The sequence below is a fragment of the Ambystoma mexicanum genome, chromosome 4p, assembly GCF_040938575.1.
Source record: "Ambystoma mexicanum isolate Mex_15411 chromosome 4p, UKY_AmexF1_1, whole genome shotgun sequence".
NCBI lineage: Eukaryota > Metazoa > Chordata > Amphibia > Caudata > Ambystomatidae > Ambystoma > Ambystoma mexicanum.
Window position 1 is genome coordinate 68,740,691 of NC_090927.1, and position 19,746 is coordinate 68,760,436.

The window sequence follows — 19,746 nt, forward strand, 5'->3', positions numbered from 1 at the left end:
GCAGCCAAGAATTAATACGAAGGCACGGCTGGGTGGTATGTGTCTCATAAAGAGAGAAGGCACCTAAAATGGCTAAATGGCGGCTACCCTGGCACCGCTGAAATGTGTCCCGCATGCTGCATCAAGCCTCACTAAAGGACTGCCCAAATTCAACCACAACACCTCGACCCTTACCAAACTGCACTGGCTCCCACTGCAAGCCCACATCATCTTCAAATCCTGTTGCATCAGCTGCAAGGCTGTCATTCTGAAGTCCCCACGCTACCTCACCGAGGAATTCAGCATCTCAGGAGGCCTGCGATCCACCAGAAGTAAGGAAATGTGCAGACCTGAATTACAACAGTGCAGGGAGGAAAGAGCCAGAAGACAGGCCTTCTGCCTCTGCACTCCAAGACTCTGGGACCTCCTGCCCGTCAACATCAGTCTTGCCCCATCACTTCTACAGTTCAGGAAGGAGCTCAAGACCTTCCTCTTCAAGGAATGGCTCCTACTTAACACGTAGATGATGCATTAGTATTAGGGATGATGAAACTAAAACCTGCAAGCGCTATGCTGCACTCTCATAGCAATGCACAAGGACAGAAGTGGTTACATTTCATGAGTAATGCTCAATGGCCACTTGGAAGGGGATATCCCAGGTAAATACACCTTACAAGGATCCCCAGGAAGGCCGCCCTTGACTATTTCTCCTGTAATGTGTCTATGATGGTGGCCCTTCTTAAGATGGAGGTTACCGGCAACTATTTGAGTGACCATGCGTTTGTTAGGCTGTAAGTTGGCCTGGTATGTAATCATGACCGTCCACAGAAAACATGAGATGTGGACATTAATAAATGGGGCTAATGGAGTTATCTGGACTGCGCGAAATCTGGCAAAAATGAATGATTGCATAATTACCATTGATAATGCACTATTGTGGAAAATTGGCTTCTATGAAGGCTTACGATATTGTGGGTTGGTATACAGCCATTACACATGACATTATGCTCATAAGTGGCACGTATTGCATTAATGTAGGAAAGCCGGCCAAGGCTTGTCATGATAAGGCAATCCGTGACTCCAAGCGCATTCCGAGGAAAGGAATAAGGAGTGTCAGGAACATTAGTTAAGATCCTCAAGAGGTGCGTAGGGGTGTGAGGAATTTAAAGAACGAGTATAATCCATTGGTTAAAAGATGGAAACACTGTTTGCTGAATGCTCAGTGGCAGACTTTGGCGTCCTCCTCATCAGTGGTAACCCAGGCCGAATGTGTATCGATCGTAAGGATTTGCAGGTGATCCATCCAATTAGTGATATGCCTGGATTGAGTATATTAAATTAACTCACTGTGAGATGGGTGAAGTGGCTCAGCATGGTAGGAAGAGAAGTAAGGGGTGTTTCCATTTTGACATTGACAGGGACGCCATTGCAGTAGCTATTGGCAAGTCTAAAGAATCTAGGACCCCTGGACATGATGGGTTAGCCAATACGGTCATTAAAAAAGACCCAGAGAGGTGGCTACCATCCTAACGTTGCTCAGAAAGCTATGTTTGGAAGGTTTGAAACCCGAGTTTTGGACACATGGGGCCTCATTAGGACCTCGGCGGTAGCCATGCCGCTATTGGCGGCATGGCTGCTGCCGAAATCGCGTCCGGGTCCAGGTTAACAGAAAGGGGAATTACTGGGCCATTCCGAGTTTGGAGGGCCTGGTAATTCCTCCCTCCAGGAACCCTGGCCCGGACCTTCCCCATTCCCATTTCAGCCCCCATAGGGCTGAATGGGAATGGGAGAGGGAGCAAACAACGTGCCGATTACGAGTGGCCTGTTGTTTGCTCCCTCTTCCCCTCGCGGGACCCGGTAAGGACGCCTGGTTTTACCAGGCGTCCTTACCGGGTCCCGCGAGGGGACCTCGTAATGTGGCGGAACGGGTTTAACGGGTCCGCCTCCTTTTGAGGAGCACGTTAACCCATTCTGCCAGGGTCGTAATGAGGCCCATGCAGTCTTAATCCTGGTATAAAAAAAAACAGTCTGGAATGGAGCCGAGTAACTATGCATTACTATCTATGCTAGATGTCCCGGGTAGGATTTTTACCTCAATACTCCCGAACAAACTAAATAAATGGGTAGAAAATGCCAACATACTGAACCCATTTCAAACTGGATTTAGAAGTGGCTGTTCCACGGTGCATAACATTATGGCTCGTAACCTGTTGATTAGAGCGGCCCGGAGAAGGAGAAGCCCCCCTTGTGGATTTCAAAGCTGCCTTTGACTCTGTGAACAGACAGTTGTTGTGGGAGAAGTTAGATATTATTCTACACCAATAATGTGGCTACACGTCAATGTGTAAGGCTGAGTAGCAGGGGCAACGGCACGGCTTACGTCTCAAGCTGGGATGCGTCCTTGCCTTTTACTATTCAACTTATACTTAGTAGACCTGCCAGCACGTCTCAGTAATATCAGAATTTGCCCCCCTAGATTGGACCACAAACACCTCAATCGGATGTTCTACGTAGACGACATTGTATTGGCCGACCATAAATATATAGGGCTGCAGAGGTCTATGGAAGAGCTGAGCTCATATGCCCATGAGAATTGTCTGCAGCTAAATATAGACAAAACTAAGTATATGTATTTTGGCTGGAAAAAACCTCCAGTGAATGCAATGCCTATCTCAGCTGGACATATTAAGCTGGTTAAGATGTAGAATTAGCTTGTTATCCCCATCCACAGGTCCGACTCCATGAAAGATTTGAAAACCCCAAACAAGAGGAAAGCTGTGCTGCAATATAATATAATAGGATTAAGAAGGCGGCTGGAGCAACGGCGGGCTACAGCATAAAGGGTGTTGTTATGCTGTATAAGCAGTGTTATTGATCTGCTGTACAGTATGTGTTGGAAGCTACAGTGATGACAGCAGATTCACAGAGTTGGCGGAAGGGTACTTTTTTGAGGATTACAGGCAGCATACCCATGGGGGAACTGAGGCTAGAACTTGGGCTGACCTCGATGGTTACCCAGGTTATCAGTAAAAGTGTGGTACCTTATCTTAAAATGGTGAAAGATCTGCTTTGCCCACTCTTAAATCTGTTAGGGAGCTTCAGGAGCACACGAGCAGGGGGTGGGGGATCTGCAAAAGAATTCCAGGTCATTAACGAGAGTGTATTAACAGCATAGGCTGCGCCCCGGATTGGACCGAGGAGTTTTAGACCATGAAGCGAAGCCTAGTTAAGAAACTCAGTACTAGTGATTGGACTAGTAATTATGACTACTTGGCGATGCAGAAGACATATTAGCGTTTTGGTAGTCTTGGCCACACATTTGTAAAAATGCAGACTTATTTGGTATTAAGCCCAGCCCCCGAGTTTAGAAGATTCATACTTTTGCCGAGACTGGGCCATTTACCGACTTTGTCTATTAACGGTCCCCAAATGGGCCTTCGGGTTGAGAAAATAATTTGAAGGGTGTGCAATGGTGTGGGCATAATTGAAACCAACAGACAGGTGGTGACTGTATGTGGGGTCATGAGACGTATACATCTCTGTCACTTGAGGCGGCCATGAGCCGTATACATCCCCGTCACTTGAGGCGGTCATGAGATGTATACATCTACGTCACTTGAGGTGGCCATGAGTAGTATACATCTCCGTCACTTGAGGAGGTCATGAGACGCATACATCTCTGTCACTTGAGGCGGTAATGAGACGTATACATCTCCGTCACTTGAGGCGGTCATGAGACGCATCCATCTCTGTCACTTGAGGCGGTCATGAGACGTATACATCTCCGTCACTCGAGGCGGTCATGAGATGTATACATCTCCGTCACTTGAGGAGGTCATGAGACGCATACATCTCTATCACTTGAAGCGGTCATGAGACGTATACATCTCTGTCACTTGAGGAGGTCATGAGACGTATACATCGCCGTCACTTGAGGCAGTCATGAGACGTATACATCTCCGTCACTTGAGGCTGTATGTTTATAATCTTGCAGGTATCTCCTCCAGAGATTTTTGGATGTACTGTATATATTCCAAAATTATGGCTATAAAATTCACCTTCTTCAGAGTTTGGAAGTGGTTTGTTAAACGAATTAAGGGAGGTGATAAATAAGTGTGCTGGCGCGACGCGTGTTGTGCTGTAATATTTTTGTGATAACGTATTAGTTGGAGGTAAATGTACAAATATGTAATATGGTAGTAGTGAGCTTAACCTTAACAATTCTTAGATCTGATCAGGTTTTAATTGCTGTTTTTTAGGATGCTATGTAATCATTGTAAATTATTATGTGAAAAGTTAATTGAACTGAATCACATTAAATGTAAATAAAAATTAAACTATTTGCCGTGGGGCCTAATGTATTCCAGGGTCAGAGGTTAATGGAGTGGGTAAACATCTATTCGAAAATGCTTTCAAGGGTCAATAGGTCACTGTAATTGCTGACTTTTAGAATAGCATAGAAAAATAAGACAATTTTCCCGCCTGATTTTCTATATAAAACTTGCATTTAGATGTGTATCTTATAGTGTAGAATCAGAGCCTTTATTCTAATTGCACACACGTGGGTCATTATATCCTCTATGAATTGATCAAAATGGTGGGTGCTGGGGTTTGGACATACTGGGCGGTTGTTGGGGGCTGCTCCGGGTCACCGAAGCACCCGACAGTGCACACAATGGTGCAGCGATTACGCCTCTGACTCGGGGGTGGGTGTTCATCCCACCCGCTCCGGATCACCGGAGCTCCACACACGTGGCCAGGGCCACCCAGCTCACCGCGGCCCCGGCTCTGGGGGCACCCAGGCCGGGGTCGCCTCCCCAACCCGCCTCACAGTGTTAGGGGAACCTACAGGGACGGCGTTGCCCGGCAGGGGCACCGTCCGGACAGCGTTGCCCGGCAGGGGCACCGTCCTCCAGCTGGGCCCCGTCCATGGGCCCAGCACATGCAGCGCAGCACCAGCATGGTGCTTTAAAGACGACGCTGGAGCCTCGTGATGGAGTGACTGGCGAGCCGGAAGTGGCTCGCTTCTTTTATTATGTTGGTCACGTGGCTACTGCCACGTGACCCATTACAACATCCTGGGAGCTACCATGCCTCCATCACGATTAATGAAAAGTGAGACATACACGTTATGCCAGGCTATTAATAATGATAATGATCACAATGTGCTGATGGAATAACAGAAATAGCATCATTGTGGTGCGATTTAAATGCTCTGAGTTTCATTTCCATGTAATATATTCTCCTTATGGCGCATGGCAGCATAAAAACAAAAGCTCTTTGCATTACAGCTTTCATTGCTGTGTCCAATTTCTAAATTGTATCATCAACATGTCGGGTCCTGCTTTAACTCTGAAAATAATAGAATCTGAAAATGTGTATGGGGCTCAGGTTTGGGGGTGCTGGAACCCACCTAGATGGCAGTTTATTGCCGCCACGAGTAGATTATTTGCTTTACTCTCTTTCAACTTGAGCAGAGGCTCCCCTTTCCACACCTGGGTCTGTGTGGAAGGCCTGTGGAAGGAATGGCTCCGTCGCGCCCTCCCCAATGTGTAGCATCGTTTGCTGTGAATGTGAGTCTGTGTTCCTCTGGCTGGGGGGCGGTGTCTCCCCTGTCCTGATGTTACCATGTGTGCGTGGGATAGATGTGTCATAACCTGGCCTGTAGGCAGGGAGAGTGTAGGAGGTGGTGCATCCTGTGAAGGAGCGAGGACATCATGAGTGATGCCAATGGGAAACAGTTGAAGGGTTTTATTTTTGATTCATCAGACTGCAGGGGGGTCCAACTACAGGAGGGCCCACACTCGTCCCTAACCCTCCCCCGGGCTCGCTCCGACCAATCCCCTGTCTGGGCTATCTTACTGCAGCCTTATCTACCTTATTCCTTCCTGGACCTTGTAAGGATTCTATCATCTCATGGAGGGAAACTATGTGATTAATCATGCTCAGGAGATGGTCTGCGCCGCACACACTCTTTCTCTCGCTCCTGTCCCTCCTCATGTCTCTCCCGTGCTCTCTGCCTACTTCCTCCTCCTTTCCAAACTCTGGTCTTCCCAGTCCCTCTCTCTATCCCGTCACTACATTCTCCCCTACTCTCCCTCTTGCCCTATTCTCTCCTCTCTCACACGTCTCTCCTACTCTGGCCTTCTCACACTCCTGCTCTCTACACTCCCTCATCTCCTACTACACCTGTCTATTCTCTCTTCCACTCACGCTTCCACTCCACCAATCTCACCTCTCACCGCCTACACTCACTCCCACTATCTGCCACCCATCAGTCTAACATACACTCACACAACCGTGCCTGCACTCATATGCAACAGTGTCACAGACGTCCTAACACTCTGCTACACCATCTGGCTTCCTCCTGGTCGCTCGGTTCACCACCATACCTCCTAACCTCAACCTAACACCTTTCACTCCGTCTTATGAATGCAGGCCTTGAATACCTGTGACCTCCTGTTTCTTAAGTTCTTTCCTTGCCTTCACATTGATTTGCTGCTTCATCTGACCATTCAGGCCAATCTAGTCCTAGGCTTTTCCCGGGGCCTGGTCATGACGGTACAACGTTTCCACCCCTTTAGAGCCTGCCCCCTTTCTGTTCATGCATGTTCATACAGTCTTAGCAGGCCGGGGAGTCCGGCCAGTCATCTCTACTTCCCTCTGCTTCAGGAGGCTACAGTTCGGGCCAGTAAATCCTAAGTTGATGTTAACGGGAGCTTCTTGGTGGGTGTTTTTCCTCCATCTGATCCTTAATTTGGTGGCCACTGTGTTTGGATTCTGGGTCTTGCGTTCCTGAAAACGATCAAAGAAAATGTTGCCCAGAAAAGAGGCTGGTGGGTATTGTGTGATTGGCAGTGGTAGAAACCATGGCAAACCAGGCGTACTCGGGCAGGGTCCGGGGCTCCTGCAGGGACTGGGAAGCACCCAGACCCAACTCCCTCATCCCGTCCCTGAGGCAGGATCGGCTCCGGCATACCCTCTAGTGGGCCGCCTACCCCAGTTGGGGTGCGGCCCTCATTCCCCCTCTGACAGCGTCAAGGCCCTGGACCAGCCACTGTGACATGGATAAAGGATGCATGGTTGAATGTTTCTTTACAGTATATGGTGCTCGTGAGCTTTATGGGACGGTGCCCAGTTGGGTTTCTGTTTCCATGTTTCTGCAACATGTCACAGTTCAACCTGAGGACTAAAGCAGCTTGGAATCTACAGGTGACATGCCTTTTATTTTTGTTGAAACTTTTATTTACAGAACATCAAATCACAAACATTAAAATATACTCCATGAAAGAGTAAAAATTCCCGAAACAATTAAAACATTTTACAAAACAACTATGTACATTGCGAGTTATAAATCATATCATAGCCCCCAACTGAATCCATAACATCTCCCAATTACCCACCCTCCAAACTCCCCACTTACACACGTACTACACCAAGTCTAGTATAACTGAAGAAATTTACCCCAGATTTTCTCAAATAAACCCATTTTCCCTTCTCGTCTGTAAAGTATCCTCTCCATTTCTGCCAAGTCTCGCATTTCAGTCAACCATGTCGCAATATTCAAAATCAATACAGATTTCCAATTTTGCAAAACAATTTTCTTACCGATCATTACCCCTCGGAACAACCACTTCTTCTGATTTTGAGTAAGATCATCCAAAGACTCATCACTCCCCAATATCACCACTTTGAAGTCCAGAACAGGCAACTCATCAATCACCTCATCACACACCCGACCAATCTCACCCTAGAACAACCTCACCAACCTGCAGTCCCACAACATGTGCTCCAACGTACCTGACACATGCATACATCTCCAACAATCCGAGCTCTCCGACATCCCCCTTCTCCACATTTTCTCAGGCATCCAAAAAATCCGATTAAGAATCTTTATCTGTCTCGACCTCTCAGTAAGCCCCAAAGAGCTCATCTTAACATTCTCACACATCCGTCAACACAAGCCTTCAGAAATGTCCGACCCAATTCTTCTACTCCACTCCTCTCTTAGCAGGTCAACCATTATAATGTGACACAATCCCGTTATACACTCGACTGGCCATGCCTCCTTCTCTCCCAATCGCCTTTCTTGTAAACAGACACAAATCAATTCTCCACTCAAAGTCTACATTCCCAATCGCCCGTTTAAGATTCAGGTAATCAGAGGTTTTAAAGTTCTCTATGTTAAAGCGCTGTTGCAATTCCCTCGCAGTCATCCAAATGTCATTTTTAAACAGATCAGCCACCCAACGCACTCCACCCAAAAACCAATCCGCCCAAAAAACCACATGACCATTTATCCTAATAGCAGGGTTCAACCATATCGATGCACCATGTTCCTTAAATGCGTCCGCACCCAAATATACGCATATATTTTTCCATGAACTCCTCAAGTTCTCAATCAATGGATCTTTCCCACAACTCCGTTTCGAAACAGAAGTCAAGATAGCTTGCGGTGTCAACGGCCCAATGAAACTAGTTTCAGCCTCCACCCACGCATCATGCAAGTCTTCCATGAAGGGTACCAAGAAATCCGACAGGTGACATGCCTGTGTGTGTCTAGAAAGTCAATATTCTAAACATGTGCGATGGGGGCCTTTTAAATAATTACAATGGGCAACAGATTCAGTGTTCATTAAATGACGTATGCTTTCATTTTACAGGCTAAATATTAGAAACCTGTATGTTGAACTTCCTTTTATAAGGTGGCCATTTTCAAAGATATTTGAGCATCTAGTAAAAGGAATATTGTCTGTTCAGACACTCTTCCACTCTTGCCCCTGCATCCCCCGACACATCGCTGTTTGCTCTGCACTGCACCCTCATTCTAAGCGCACTCATCCCACCGCAACACTTCTCACTAATGAACATAGGGAAGCAAGCCCAAAAAGAGCGCATGTGCTAGGATAACAGCGAAGTGGGAGTCGCAGCAAGACCCGATAAAATGGGCCGTTTCCCTAAAGTCCCAAAAAAGCTTGAACAGAAAAAGAGCAGTCGGGTCTCTGGAGTGCTTTCCCCTTCTAAAGAGAATGTATCCACATTTCCGGTTTAATAAAAATAATGCAACGCTTCTGAGTCATTCACATATCTAACTTTGTTTAATGTGCCCAAAAATTGCCATCGCGTTTTACGAGCCTAGCTCTTCTCCAGGGTTCAATATTGATGTGAAAATCCATTTTGTGTGCTTCAATATATTGAAAAAAGATTTCCAAATTTCACTGTGTAATTTTACATAATTCGGGAAAAATGAATAGCATAATGAATATTAATAAATGCATAGCACACAGTGCCAAATGATGGTGATTTGAATGCAAATTAAACAATAGTAAAAAAAGAAAAAAACAAACACGGAGGGAAAATAATAAACAAAGAGAAACATAAGGAAAACCAAAGAAAAAATGGAGAGAAAACTTGTTAAAAGAAAACCAAGCACTCGAGCCAAGGACTGTGTAAGTACTGCTTTGCTGCTCGAACGCTCTGCTTGTCTCCGCCTGTCTGCCAGATCCAGCGACAGCGTTTTGTGAACCACGGCTACGGCTCCTTTAATAAGGTGAAGCCAACAGACATTGCTGTGGACCCAGTCTATTGTGGCAAAAATTGTGGACTTTGTTGTGGACTTGTGGACTTGTTGTGAGTTCGCTGTGCTGACTCCCATTTTGTCCTCTTTTTTGTTAGAGTCCCTGCCTTCTGTGACATCATATAAAAGCAGCTGCGCACGCGCACCCGGACTCGAACCAAGTACTGTGTAAGTACTGCTTTGCTGCTTAGCTGCGCAGCAAGCGGCAAGTGCCGACGGTGCCTTTTTCATTCCCAATTCCTTTTTTCCTTTCTTTCTCTTTTCTCCTTTTTAACTTTTTTTCGACCTTTTTCAACTTTCTTCAATTCCTGCACAAGCTCTTAACCTGGAAGCTCTTAGGAGCCCTTGAAAGTTTGGGACTTTTGCGAAAAGAATAGAGAGAGAGCTGGGCTTGCCAAGAAGTTTGTTTTTTGTTTGCTTTGCTTGTTTTGCTGTTGTACCGGAATTGAGTTGTGTTGTCATTATTAACCCCCTTATTTTCCTTATAGGTTGATACACGTGGTTTGCAACTACATGCTTATGGCGTATTTATTAACAACAGGTATGCCCTCAAATTTACATCAGAAGGGGCTGACTATACCATTTGCACGACTTTCATGATTATCTCGCAAGAACACTCATCTCTCTCCTGCAAATATGTTGGCTAGAACCAAAAGTACAAAGGTACTAACCGTGCCTGGAACTAATATTGAAGCTCCTGCGTTTGCCCGAATCTCGCCCCCTCATGAGTTAGTAGCGCAGGAACTACCAAAGTTTGATGCCAATGTGGCTGTGCTCCCCCTATCCGATAATACTATGCTGCACACGCCCTTACCGCGCTTCTTTACTAAAAGGAAAGGTGCCCGATATTTAGCGAGGCCATTAACCTCTTCCCCGTGCTCTGACCCTGATCTCTCAATATATGCCAGCCATTCTGGGTCTCAAAATTCCATGCTTCTTGATCCCATGGTGTAATAGATTTCACCGCAGGTATTTCGGGCACAGAGTTCTCGCCAAGTTCCCCATCTATCTACTTTGTCTATCCTACTCCTCGAAGAGTGCAGGCTAAAGTTACACAAGAGTGCTCCTTTCAGAGCCCAGTGAAAAACTGTATCTCCCCAAACATACCCATTTTTCCCTCTCCCCACACAGTGGATAAGTCTGGTGCGCCGCTTGCGGCTGTCCCTCCTGTACTAATGATACGTCCAGCCCGAAGTGTGCTCACTGTGCCCCCGCCGTCCATATTGGACGCTGCACAATCGGTGGCCGCTGCCCCCTCCTCAGTGCTTGATGTCACCTTAGCTGCCATGCAGCTAAATTTGCAAAGTCTGTTCAAATTATTTGAAGGACTAGATGCAAAAGTAACCGAACAATCATTTCAAGCCCATGAAATCTTGGCATTATTAAAAACCTTGGCTGGTAACTTTCAATCAAATCCACATGGTAATCGGACAACAGATAATGCTCCCGGCAATGAGGTCTCGATCCTTACCATTGGCTCGCCAGGTTCCCCACCCTCCATCCTTCTATCCGCTCCAACGGTTCCAGCATTTGCTGATATCATTACTTCAGAGTGGCGAATGGCTGTTTCCATTGACCCTGCTCCTTTGAATAAATCACGGTTTAATCCTCCACCATCCCCACCTGCCCTTGAGCCCCTTCCTACTCCAGTTTCTGTGACTCTCATGACTCCCACCAAGGGAGGGAATAATATACCCTCCTTATCAATTCGGAGAAACAGAAAAAGGGCCTTGAAGATGCCTCGCAATGCAGCTAAAAAAAAGAACCCCAAACTTTTTACATTGAGAGTTCCGAAGCAAACCATGAAAACCTTTTTCCAAACCTTGAAGCCAGTGTCTGAGACAATGGTCGCTGTACAAGCCACCCAGTGCTCAATGCCTTTGTTGGTACCTGCATGGCCCATACCAATATCTGCCCCTGCCCTGCCCTCTACTGTTGACACCGAGAAACATAGCCTACCGGCTCAAGTTCCAACTGCATCCTCGGCTGCTGATTTAGTGGTGCCACCAAAACAGAACCCGCCTGCCTTACCGTTGAGACAGAGCCTCTTGGAGACCCTTCCTAGGCCAGACGCCTCCGTGATGCAGCCAGCGCCCAGTACCATCGTGGCGCCCATCTACCCTCCCTTGGATGCTCTGATTCGCGAACTAGACCTGGCTTCTGTGCGCCAGCAACCGAACCCTGATAAAGCTCAAGAAGTTTGGTTCCGTGCGACAACATCATGATCCCTGCCACCAAGTGGAGCTCCGAACCTGCTTCTGACTTCCCAACTAATCAAATACGTGAGGCGGTGGATGGATACTTGGCATCCTGCACCCATACCATCCTTTCCAATCCGCCCCAAAAGCCACGTGGAATAAATTCGAACTTGAACCAATGGCTCCTTCCAGGCTCTCTGCCAACGCTAGCGGACATCCCACAGCCTTCCATGCCTTCTTGTAGTTTGCCTCAGTCTGTTCCAGCCCAGTGCATGGAATTGTCAAGACCTCAACTTAACGATGCATCCAAACTTGTAATCCTCAGTCACAAAATGCCGTTCCGCTGGCAACTAACCTCCATCCTGTGGCATATTGGAAATGTCACTCATTGATTCTAAAATGTCGGGGAGGGAATTTTGGCACCTACGATCTTAATCGTCGTAGCGTGCTAAATATTTTCTCCGAACTGGTGGAACTTGAGGATATCTGTTCAAGTGACATCGAACAAATTGAATTTATTTCCGAGAGCACTTGTTCGGTGGTGCGATTGTGGATACCTTTGGGTATCGCCTTAAATACTATCTGGAAATCCAAAATACAACTGTTTAACATGGGTTTTTTACTAGCACAAGATCCAGCACGTATGAATGTGGGCACTAATGTAAAACAAATGACTACTTACCCTAATGCGAGTGATTCATTGGTAAATAACATCGATGGTGCCCAGTCTTACATGTCTTAACCATCAGTAATATCGAAAGAACGTCTCATCAGTGTTGCTAGTTGGAACACCAGAGGCCATGTACATTTACAAACTTCTATTGTTGGTTTCCCGACTGTCTTAGACATAATAGCACTACAAGAAACTTGGCTCTTACAAACCCCTGCATGGAACAACTATGAGATTGTTTTACTTCCAGCCATTGCTGGCCAAAAAGGTCGACCATCATCAGGCCTACTAGTGGGAGTAAAAATGTCCAGAGGATTTGCTGTTCAGGCCTGGGCCTCGGTATCTGCTTTTATTCAGCTTGTATAAATCACATGCCCATTGCATACTATTGCTCTGATCAACATCTATCGTAACCCTCTTGGGTTGACTGATGATACCTTCTATGCGGGCCTGACTAGACTCTTGGACTTGGTGTTCCTTACTCCTGACATCACGGATACCCTTATTGTGGGTGACCTCAACTTAGATTGCATCTATCCTAAGGGAAAAACCACCATTGACAAGGTCAAGCGGTGGTCATCCTTTATGATGAATCGCAATTTCCATATGACCAATGGTGCAATACAGGGCGATATTCCAGCCCAGCCAACATGGCACAGGGGATCCGTACACACCACAATAGATTATATGTATAGTCATACCAACTTAACTGGACAGATAAGCTCCTTTCAAATAATCCCTCAGGTGCATAGTGATCATCACTTGCTAGTCCTTACAATCAACTGGGACTATGTAGCTCCTCATAAATCCTACTATGCGAATGAGCTGGTGATCAACAATGCCAAAACGGGCTTTCGCTGGACAGACAACAACTTATCAGCCCTAGCTCGCTTGATCACTTCTAATAATAACTCTGTCAATCCAAAACCGTACACCAACCTTCTAATTACATTCCAGCATTCAGTGAAATTTAGTAATAGAACAGAGATCCACAAACACAAACACGTTTTCAATCTTCTAGTCAAGGCTAGAAAGACTGAATATCACCGCGAAAAAAGGTTAATCAGTAAGTTAAATCAGTCCAATTGCATTCAGCAATTGAGAGTGGCTAAATGCAGATACCGTAATTGGATGCATCAACATCGAGCACATATCCTGCAAGCGGATAGCGAGCACATGCTCAGATTAATAGCAAATAAAAACACAGCCGAAACCTGGGCAATCTTCAATCAATGTGCCCATAAAAGCCAGAGTACTCTGCAGGTTCTTAGTGTAACTGAGACTCAGTGGATTGAGCATTACACCAACTTGTATGCGGATCCCTCCTTTGTGCCCCTGGCCCAGCTACCGGATTGTTCTGAGAGTTGGTCTCTTGCCTGTTGGCCGCTTATGCTCGAATGTTACATCAAACATATTAGTTCTTCTCGAGCCAAAGGCCCGGACGGCCTTAGCAATTATATGTTCAAATCGAATCCTTCAATGTGGGCAAAAATATTGAACAATCTTTTTCAAAACATCATTACTTCTCGCAATATTCCAAACCCATGGAAAACTTCCATCATTGTACCAATTCACAAGAAGGGCGATCGCACACTTCCGCGCAACTATAGGCCCATTGCCCTTCTAGATGCCCCGGGAAAGCTGTTTTCCAAACTTATCCTGCGGGACTTCAATATTTGGACAAAAGCCTCTCACACAAGAGATCCTTTCCAGACGGGTTTTCTCGCGGGCCTAGGCACAAACATCAATTTGCTCTGTCTCAACGCTATTAAATCCCAAGCACAAAACTCTAAGCAAGCACTTTATTTTGCTTTCGTGGATCTTCATACGGCTTTTGATGCCATTTCCTGCCCCATTCTTTTTGCGAAACTCACTAGAGACAAGTGCCCTCCAACATTACAGCAAATTATTCAACTGCTTCACGGTGAGACAGCTGTGCGTATTAGATTAAACTTAGAAGGCCTTCTATCTAGAGCCATTCCCACTGCTCGTGGCCTAAAGCAAGGCTGCCTCCTGGCGTCCGCAATTTTTAATTACTTCATGTATGACGTTCGCCAGGTTTTCGAGGCAATATCATCAGACTCACCCAAGATAAACAACTGTAAAATTCAGACCCTTATGTATGCCGACGATTTGGTGCTAATTTCGAAAACCCCATGTGGACTCCAAAAACTTCTTGATGGTTTCAACAACTATATAGTGGCCAACGACTTACGGGTAAATACGGCTAAAACCCAAGTTGTTATCTATAGACCACGTAATACGTCGAGATCTACCCCATGTTGGTCCATCAACCACATAGATTTGGCTACAGTGTCAAGTTATGTTTATCTGGGTATGGTCTTTGATTGTAGTGCCTCAGTAAATGCCCATTTGGATGTTGTGAAGTGCAAACTTGATTCGGCCGTCTCACAGACAAAAATAATAATGCACCGTTATGGTGCTTTCACGATGAAACCGGCAGTTCTCTACTGGAAGCAAAAATCGATCCCATGTATTTTATATGGGCTTGAGTCGCAATCACCTTGGCAGCCTGGAGTTTTTCACAGGCTAGAAGGCAAATTTTGGAAAACAATTCTTCAGCTTCCACAATGCATCCCGATAGTATGGGTGCGTTATGAATTAGGCCTCACCTCCCTGAATGCTCAATACCAGTGGAGAACGTGTGCCCTTCTTCGGAAATGTCTGATGCCTCTCTGAGAATATAATGTCCTGCAATTTCTGTCGAATTACATTTTTCATACTACACATCATTTGGTCAAGCAGTGGTTACGTGCCATCTATCTCACCCTAGTGGAAGTGGATGCGTCGCTTAATATGCTTTTGACAAATCCAAACAAAGTAAAACAGCTAATCTATCGCAATGATTGGATCAAGACTCGAACCAAATGTCTCCAATACAAATCTGCAATGCCCGAAAAATTTAGACACAAGAGGTTGGGATATATAGAACCATATCTCCTAAAGTTCCCCTGTAAATAAATACGGTCAGGCATTTTGAGAATGCGTTTGAACTTATGGCATACCCGCGAACTTCTGGCCCAACGCAAGTGTTGCGAGGGGATTGCAACTTTCTGTAGATTTTGTGTTGACATCAAGGCCACAGAAACTTTAGAACACATCCTATTGTTATGCCCAGCTCGAGTTCAAGAGCGCCTGACATTTTTCTCATGGCATTGCAGTTACTTGGGGAATTTGGACCCAGCAGAAAGATGGTGCACATTATTGTGCACGACAAAAGTCTCCCTTCAAATTGCAATTGTTAACTTTCTCTATGCAGTGAATTTGACTTGCTAAAGAATTGTTGTTACTTATTGGTGTTCTTTTTGTCTATCTTGTGTGTGTGGAGCGTTAAATCTTCTAATTTGTTGTTTGATGCTTTATATTAACTGAACAATTCCATTTACTTTGTCTTTTAATGATTGCTAAGTGCGTAGCATACATTCGATAATTCAATAATCATGATGAGTCTTCTGAATATTTTATTTATGACCAATTGAATGTAAAGTTTTATATTGTTTTATTTCAACAATATCAATAAAAAAAAATTAAAAAAGAAAACCAATACATCATTGGAAAGCAACATGTTCAATACTTGTTATAATGACAAGATTAAGTGACCTCTATCAAACCAGGCATGTAGTCAACCCACTTACTAGTCTGAGCAGGGCAACCACCCTGCCATTGTTCGCTGAGATTTCAATCTGTGGGCAAACGTCCCACATGACAACCTGGCGATCTCACTGCTTGCAGCCTTCATGCTATTGCCTTCTCTCAGAAGCTGCACGCCCCTGCCCACAGAGAAGGACGCACACTTGATGGGGTGCTTACCTATCAATTGGCTACCAGTAACATAAATGTTGTGCCCTGTCTGTGGTCGGATAATCTTTTAGTGTATATCCCTCCCCCTCGGGTTCTCATTCTTAACATTCTGTTATTTCAAGAAACTTAAAGAAGGTCGCCCCTGCTGCTCTAGCCTCGCATCTTTTGGCTAAGCTATCTCCTATTGGTACTTTCTCCGGCACAGATAGTCTTGTAATTCATATTACCAATGCCATTAATGACATCATAGATATGTTAGCCGCCAAAGGGTTCAGAGACTTTTATTGCTCTGCGCCAGGCCAAGCGCAAAGCTGAGGGAGCCTAGAGGAAGAATACCTCCCCTTCCCAACTGGATCTATATAGAAATGCAGTTCAAACCTTGAAATCAACTGTTGTTGCAGCCAAATCTCAAAGTTATAATGATAGGATGGCTTCAGCCTGCTCACACTCACGTGAGTTATTTACTATCCTCAAAGAGTTTGAGGGGAATACGCCTAAGGTGACATCTGCCCCTACAGACACGGCATGGTGCCAATCCATTGATGGTGAATTTAATATGAAGACAATGGCTCATCAGAAGTCCATTCATGGTCAGCAGCTCAATGCCAGGGAAATAAGCACTCATTCCCTGTGCTCTGTTCAGTCTTCTGTCTCTCGTACACTCATCAGTCCTCATATTTTTCAGTTTCAGCCCTGCACTGAGCCTGAGATATGTAAGATAGTGAAAGGGATGAAAGCTACATCCTGTTTAGGCGACAGTTATCCATCGACTATCTTTAAAGCATGCATTGACACACTCGCCCCGTGGGTAACTACATTAGTCAATCTGTCTTTTGCCGAATCCACTGGTCCCTGGATTCTGAAGAAGTCATGGATCACTCCTCACCTCAAGAAAAACAACCTGTACCCTAATGTTCCAAAACACTATCATCCAATTGCAAAGGTGCCTTTTTTTAAAATCCTGGATCATGTTGCCTAAACACATCTTCAGGACTTTATTGAAAACAACACTAGTCTGAATCAGCAACAATCAGGTTTTAGCCATAGGCACGGGACAGAAACGGCTCTGACTAATCTCAAATCTAATATTGCTAGCATCATAGACAACGGCGAGCCTGCTTTCCTTCTGCTGCTAGATCTTTCCATAGCTTTTGACCTGGTTAACCACTCACTGTTGGTCACCAGGTTAAGTGAATAGGCGTACTGCTCTGATATGGGTCCTCAGTGGATTCTATCGTTACCTGGTTCCAGGAGTGCCAGGGTTGTCATACAGAATGCTAGTTCAGCACCTATGCTGACTACCTGCGGTGTCCCCCAGGGGTCATGTATTTCCTGCTGCTGTCACTGCTCATCCTACTGAATAATTTGAGTGTTCAGTCGGCGAACTCTGCAGATGATACACAAATTATTGTTGAGCTGATTGGCTGTTGCAGCATTGATTCCAATAATATTAATCGCATTTATAATGCTATTCAGGACTGGATGTGCACAAACTCGCTCACACTTAACCCTGAAAAAACAGAATTGCTGATCTTAGCATCTGGACAAAGACTAAAAAAGATGCTGCCAGAAAATAAGAGCTTCACCATCGCTGGTAATCAAATTCAAGTGTCTAGCAAGGTGAAAACCTTGGGCGTGATATTGAACGCACAAATCTCCATGAAGCCTCATGTTGCTAACGTCCGGGCTGCATGTGGATATATATCTAAACTCTTGAACTACATTTGGCCCTACATTTAATTAAAAAGCAGATCTACTCTAGCCACCGCGCTAGTTAACTCACGCCTAGACTATTGTAATGGTCTGCTAGCAGGGACATCCAAGGCTGATTTATTTACAGGCCTTGCAGGTTGCGCAGAATGGAGCCGTTAGAGCTGCCCTTGGGTTGTCTCATAGGGAACACATCATGATGCCATACGGAGACTTCACTGGCTACCAGTCAAACATCTGGTCATGCATAAGTTACTTTCCTTGACTTATAAATGTGACCACAAGGAAGCCCCTCAATACCTCATTAACCGTCTCACCATTCCCCCAGCATGCCAAAATGTGCAGTCCGATGACCCGTTAAAACTCTCTCAGCCAAGGTATAATTTTAAAACCTTCGGCAGCACTACTTTTGAAGTACAGGCCCTCCTATCCTGGAATAAACTACCGTTCGATCTTAGACAACTCATGTATTGAGTTTAAGAAATGTCTTAAAACCCATTTGTTCAACATAGACCCAGATTAGGCTCTGGACCTTAGTCATCCATTTTATCCCACAGCGCCTTCAAGCGCCTTCAAGCTATGGAGCGCCTTCAAGCTATGGAGGGGAGTGGGCTCAGCACTATATAAGCTTATCAAATCCCAGCATTCTCCCCCTCCAGGATTTTTCAGGACAAGATAGGATGAAGCATTGAATACACCCCCATCAGAGGCCCAATGGCGGGCGATCTGTGGGATGACCCAGAAGATATCTTTAAATTCTAGGTTCCGCTTAACACATTTCAAATGTATACATCAGTCCTATTATTCCCCTGCCCGACTATACAACTACTACCCCAAGAGAGAATCTACCTGCCCTTCATGTCAAGTTGACCCTGCAGACTAAATATACATGATGTGGGAATGTCATCATATACAGTCCTTCTGGGAGGGGGTGTACGGCACCATGGGTACGATGATCCCAGGCAGCCGACATGACCCAACAATGGCTTGGTTTTTAGCCTTTTTTGACATCCGTGGGAAGGCGGATAGCTAAAACATGGAAAAGGACAATACCACCCTCTGTGCGGGAGTGGATCCACATGTTGAAAATCTGCGAATGCCGAGAAACATCACATAGGAACTCTCTCCCCCCCAGAACCAGATTCTTCGACTATTGGGCCCCGTTTCTGACAGATCTCCACAACGTGGCTGGCACCTCATCACCCAATGCACCCAAGGAACACGTGCATGAATGGACAAGTATGAAGTAATGCGATGTACCCCTATCCACTCAAGAAAGAACAGCTTGGCTGTAGGGCCCCACCCCAATGTCATACAGTCTACAAGAGCAACTACCTGCTCAATGGTATAAGATCCATTTTCCTATACCCACTTTTAGCATGAATCTGTGTAACTACTGTAGTTATATATGCGCCAGTTAGGGAGATTGGGGGTAGAGGGGTGTTTGGGAAAGTGAAGCTCTTATTGCAATGTAATGTTATGAATAATTTGAATAAAAAGTCATTTTTAAAAAAAGAAGGGGGATTACCAAAGCATGTTTAGATTGTTTAGAATGACGCCTGACAAAGCCGAGTCATTGACTGCCCTGACCAGCCACGGGGCAATGACACAGATTTTAACCCTTTAATAGCAGACACTATGGGCCTCATTATGCCGGTACTGTTGTTTCCGGACCAGCAAAATATGAGTTATGCGAGCGGGTGCATTTCTAGACAGATGCACCAGCATTCTTAAATGGTGCCGGTGCATCCGTCCTCCCCATTCCCATTGAGTCCAATGGGACTCAATGG